A 6,448-nucleotide genomic window follows, 5' to 3' on the forward strand; every position below is an offset into this window, starting at 1 on the left:
GGGGTAATTTCTCGCTTTCTGTCTCTCTGTCTCTTTCTGTCTTTCTGGTGAGTGCATGTGCCCTATAGCAAAAACCTATCAAAAAAAAAAAAAATCCCTGACCTATTTTCATCAAACATAAGGCCATCTTTAGGTGTCTTGTTTTTTGGAGAGGTTTTTGTTATAGGGCACGTGGGCTCGCCAGAAAGACAGAGAGAGACAGAGAGACAGAAAGTGAGAAATCACCCCCCGGGGCAGCCATGCCGCAATCCTTTCTCCTCCATTCTCCTCTCGGGATCTTGGGCACACACGCACACGCGCCCAGCCTGAGTTAAGCCACCGGGGTCCCGGACTTGAACCATGGTCAACTACAGCGCAAATCCCTTTTCTTCTCCTGTGGGTCCCTTTTTTTTTTTTTTTTTTTTTTTTGAGAGAGAGATTTTACTATAAGGTACGTGAGCTCTCTGGAGAGACAGAGACAAAGGGAGAAATCATCCCCCTGGGGGATGGCCACACCACAATCCCTTCTCCTCCATTCTCATTTCGAGATTTGGAGCGCACACGCACACGGTGTGAGTTTCAAGCCACCAGGTCTGGGATTTGAACTGCGGTCAACTCTGTGGGAGTCCAACAACATAGCCATTACACCTTCTGCTGTCTCCATCTTTAAGTTTCTTCATTTCCTCACTTTTTAATAGAAATATCAGTGCTGAAAATCATTTCACTTTCCTCTTTTTAAATTTTTTTAAAAAGAATTATTTATTTTATTTTATTTATTACTGTTATTTTAAAATTTTCTATAGGGCATGTGTACTCACCAGACAGAGAGAGAAAGTGAGAAAGCAAGCCGCCAGGTCAGAGATTCAAATCATAGTCCGTGGTGTGAGAGTCCAGCCCTAACCACTATGCCGGGTGATGGCCCCTGATTTTAATTTTATTTTTGCTATAGGGCACATGCATTCACTGGACACAGAGTCGGAGAGAAAAAGAAGAAAAGTGAGAACACACGGGGGCGGGTGGGGTGGCCACACAGCAGTCCCTTCTCCAGTCTCTCTCAAGGCATGGCTCCCGTGTGCATGTGCTGCGTGTTTCTCAGGCCACCAGGTCTAGACTGCAGCTACACGGCCGGGGCCGGGCTACCTTAATCTCCGTGCCACCTGCTGGCCCCACTTCTTTATTATAACGCACTGCACGCTCCCACTGCAGCTCCTAACACTCATTGTCTGGGAGCAGTTCTGGGAAGGGAACTCTCGCCAGCAAGGGGCGCTGCTACCCCTCCCTGAGGGCGTGGCCACTGCGCAGCTCAGCAAGAACACAGAAGCCCAATGTAGCCAAATTCTGTTGTTTTTAATTTTTATTTTACTTCATTTTTGTATTTTGCCAGGGGGCATGTGTGCTCACAAGAGACAAAGAAAAGAGGACCTCTCAAATGGACCTGGTCACAGAGCAGTCCCTTCATGTCCCCAACCTGTAGGGATTTGAGGCAGGAACACATATATGCCCAGCATGTTTTTTTGTTTGTTGTTTGTTTGTTTTGTTTTTTAAAGAATCATTAACTTTATTTATTCATTTATTTATTCATTTTAATTTGACCAGAGAGAGATAGAATGAGAGAAAGAGAGAAAGTGAGAAAGCAAGCCTCCAGGCCTGGGACTCAAACTGAGGTCGGCCATGTAGGAGTCCAGCGCCCTTAATCACCACTCCACCTGCTGGCCCCCACCCCCCAGCATGTTTTTTAAGCAGTCAGGGCCAGAATTCGAACTACACAATCAGCCATGTGGGATCCAGCACCCTTAACCACAAGGCCATGGGGCTGGTCTTAAAATTTCTGTTTTTCAAAAGAAGACAGAAATCTGAGGACCAGCAGTTAGTGTAATGGCTATGTCACTGGACTCCCATCTAGTCGACTGCGGTTTGAGTCCCAGAAACCAGTGGCTTAAACTCACGCCAGGCACGTGTACGTGCGTGCCCAAGATCCCAAAGGGGAAAGGGATTGCAGCGTGGCCATCCCCCCTACAGGGTGATTTCTTGCTTTCTGTCTTTCTGTCTCTCTGTCTGGTGAGCACACGCACCCTATAGCAAAAACCTCTCCAAAAAAAAGAAAAAAAAAAAAAAGACAGAAATCTGCAGTTTTATTCAAAATCTCCTCAGTTTTGTAAATTGGATAATTCAGCCTATTTTCTTGCTTGCTTGCTTGCTTTCTTGCTTGTTTTTTTTTTAAAGATTTTTTACTGGGCTAGCAGGTGGCATGGTGGTTAAGGATTCGGGACTCCCACGTGGACGACCACAGTTTGAGTCCTGGACCTCGCGGCTTGCTTTCTCATTAACCCTCTCTCTCTTTCTCCGTCAATCTCTCCCTCTCTGGTCAATTTAAAACAAATAAACAAATAAAGTTAAATAAAGTAATTATTTTAGAAAATGAGAATAATATATGAGAAATACTAGATACCATTAAACATTCAAACATCTGGATAATTGGTATCTCAGATGGTGAAGAGACCAATAAGGGTCTACTACACAAAATTCTTGGAAGAAAACTTCCCAAACCTAGAGAGGCACTCAAAGATCCAGACCCAAGAAATACAAAGGACCCCAAAGAGAATCAACTCAAGAAGATCTTCTCCAAGACACATTGTAGCCAGATTGACAAACACCACAAATACTAAAATGGGCAAGAGAAAAACGTCAAGTTACCTACATCTGGCTAACAGCGGCCCTTTCATGAGAAACAATGCGAGCAAGAAAAGAATCGGGAAATATATTCAAAGTGTTGAGTGAAAAACAATTTCAACCAAGAATACTGTACCTGGCAAGATTATCCTTCACATGGGAAGAAAAGACAAGGACATTCTCAGATAAACAAAACCTGAAAGAATTGACCGGCACCAGACCAGCTCTCCAAGAAATTCTAAAGGGAGCGCTATATCAGGAAGACTAAATATAGACACACAGAAATAAGAGTTCAAAAACAATTAAGAAAATGGCCAATTTGGGAACCAGCAGTTAGCGTAATGGCTATGTCGCTGGACTCCCACGTAGTCGACCGTGGTTCGCGTCCCGGACCCGGTGGCTTAAAACTCACGCCGGGCGCGTGCGCGTGCGTGCCCATGATCCCGAGAGGAGAATGGAGGAGAAGGGATTGCGGCGTGACCATCCCCCCTGGGGGGTGATTTCTCGCTTTCTGTCTCTATGTCTCTCTCTGTCTGTCTGGCGAGCGCACGCGCCCTATAGCGAAAATCTCTCTCAAAAAAAAAAAAAAAAAGATGAAAATGGCCAATTTAATGGTTGGAGACTTTTGTCTTCTCTTGAACTGCCAAGAGGTTCATGTACCTACTATTTGAACAGAATCCTAACCTGTTTCCTGGCTTTAAGCAAAGTACTCTTAACATTGTTTTATTTTGATTTATTAACGCTAAAACTGCCTTTATTGAAATGAAAAATATATTAAAAAATACCTATTTAATGACCACAGTAAGCCATATAGCCTCAGCCAGGTGCTACTTTATAAAATATCCATTCTATTCACAGAGTTTCATGCCTAAAGTCAGACTTGTGTTCACAGACATCTATATATCAGCTGAATTGCTATCGAAAGTAGTTAGCTTAATTAAAATATTTTGTGAATCAATACAATGTGGGGGGGAAGAAAGGAATGGAAAGCAACTGTAGATACCAGAAACAGTGTGGGAGGAGGGTGGGAAATGGCCAAAGGTGAGAAATGGGGGGAAAATATATGTATGTATTTGTATATATGCATCTATGTATATATGTATGTATGTATACATATATGTATTTAAGAAACAAAGAATGAAAAAGTATTTGTTCATGATAACATATGACTAACGCACTATACAGTGTATTCTGGATGGGAAATAGCATTTTGTATGCTATGATGATGTTTAGTGAATGGATGGAAAATAAATAAATTTTTAAAAATAATAATTATTTGGTACCAGCAGATGGTGTAATGGTTATGTCACTGGACTCCTGTGTAATTGACTGTGGTTTGAGTCCTAGACCTGGCAGCTTAAACTCACGCCAGGCACATGTACGTGAGTGCCCAAGATCCTGAGAAGAGAATGGAGGAGAAGGGATTGCGGCGTGGCCATTCCCCCAGGGGGTGATTGTCCCGACCCGGGGGACAGTCCAACAGGTTTCTTGAGGAAAGGAGTGACAGACGGGATAAAGGACGCAGTGTTACAACTCTTCAGGGTCGTCCGGAGACGACGCGGTGTCACAATTCTTCAGGGTCTTACATGGTCATCTGGCAATTGTGGGCCAAGGATCGTGGTTAAATATATGTTGGTGGGCAGTGATTGGTTGTCCTATATGCTAATAAAGGATTGTAGAAGGTGGGTTATGATTGGTTGCTTTTGTGGACCAATCATGAGGTGCCAGATATGCAAATGTGAGGGATTCTAAGCTTACCAATTTGCTATGGGAAGTGGCCAATCAGAGTATGGTTTTGAAGGTGAGGGTTTTTTTTTTTTTTTTTTTTTTTTTTTTTTTGAGAGGTTTTCGCTATAGGGCGTGTGCACTTGCCAGACAGACAGAGAGAGACATAGAGACAGCGAGAAATCACCCCCCAGGGGGGATGGTCATGCCGCAATCCCTTCTCCTCCATTCTCGTCTCGGGATCTTGGGCACGCACACACGTGCCCAGCGTGAGTTTTAAGCCACCGAGTCCAGGACGCAAACCGCGGTCAACTATGTGGGAGTCCAGTGACATAGCCATTACGCTAACTGCTGGTTCCCGAAGGTGAGGTTTTGAAGGGGAGCCAATCATGGCCTTTGGCATTGTGTAATCGTTTGCTCTCTGAGAAACCGGGGATATTCGCTGGTGCACAGCCTCCCACAGGTGATTTCTTGCTTTCTGTCTCTCTGGTTTTTTTGCGCGTACACATGCTCTATAGTAAAAATCTCTCTTCAAAAAAGAATTATTTAATTTTGGGCCAGCAGGTGGTGTGGTGGCTAAGGATCTGGACTCCCACATGGCTGATCCTGGTTTGGGTCCTGGACCTGGCAGCTTGCTTTCTTACTTTCCATCTTTCTTTCTGGCTCTCTCTGGTGAGTGTGCATGCCCTATATCAAATTTTTTAAAAATAATAATGAATAACACTTTTTAAATAATTATTTAATTTTTTAGAGGTTTTTGCTATAGGATGTGTGCCCTTTCCACTTTCCAGAAAGACAGAGAGAGACAGAGAGACTGAAAGCGAGAAATCACCCCCCGGGGGATGGCCACACTGCAATCCCTTCTCCTCTATTCTCCTCTAGGATCTTGGGCACACGCACACACACATGCCCAGCATGAGTTTAAGCCACAGGGTCTGGGACTCGAACTGTGGTTGACTATGTGGGAGTCCAGTGACATAGCCATTACACCAACTACTGGTTCCTAATTTTATATTTTTAAGATTTATTTTAGTTTTAAAATTTATTATTATTTTTAATTTGATCAGAGAGAGAAAGAGAAAGTGAGAAATCAAGCCACCAGGTCTGGGACTCGAACTGCGGTTGGCCACGTGTGATTCTAGCACCTTCACCTCCATGCCACCAACCAACTTGAATTCTTCTTATTATTTAATTTGCTCTAGGGCACGTGCACTCACCAGGGAAAGCCGGGAGCAGGAGTATGAGAAATCGCACCTGCCCAGGGACAACCACATCATAACCCCTTGTCCTCCATTCTCCTTTCAGGAGTTTGGACATGCACTCACATGTGCCCGGCATGTTTTCTGTGTCACCAGGTCTGAGACTCAAACTCTGCACTCAGCCATGTAGATCTTAACCACCACACCACTGACTGGCCCTTCATTCATTCTTTCCACATCGGAAAGGTGACTCAAAGCATAACTGAGGTTGAATATAAGCCTTGACTGTAAAGAATGCTATAGCAAGGGTCAGCAGTTAGCGTAATGGTTATGTCGCTGGACTCCCATGTAGTCGACTGCGGTTCAAGTTCCGGACCCGGTGGCTTAAACTCATGCCAGGCACGTGTGGGGGCGTGCCCAAGATCCTGAGAGGAGAAAGGAGGAAAAGGGATTGTGGCATGGCCATCCCCCCTGGGGGGAGATTTCTTGCTTTCTGTCTCTCTTTTTCTCTTTGTGTTTCTGGTGAGTGCATGCACCCTATAGCAAAAAAAAAAAAACCTCTCCAAACCCAATTATGATAATAAATATATTTTTTAAATGCCATTGCAGGCATGGTGGTTAAGATGTTGGACTCCCACAGGCACATGTGCATACCCAAAATCCACAAAGGAGGGAGAGACAGAGAAAGGATCCTGGTGTGACCATCCTCCATGGGGTCCTTTCTCACTTTCCCTCTCTCTTGCTGTTTCTCCCTCTAGAGAGGGAGTGCATATGCCCTCTGTCAAATTGAGAAAAAAAAAATGACAGGGCTGGCAGGTGGTGTGGTGGTTAAGGGCGTTGGATTCCCACATGGTCTAGCGCAGTTCAAGTCCCAG

The sequence above is a fragment of the Tupaia chinensis genome, unplaced genomic scaffold (genome assembly GCF_000334495.1).
Source record: "Tupaia chinensis unplaced genomic scaffold, TupChi_1.0 Scaffold000573_1, whole genome shotgun sequence".
NCBI classification, from domain to species: Eukaryota; Metazoa; Chordata; class Mammalia; order Scandentia; family Tupaiidae; genus Tupaia; species Tupaia belangeri.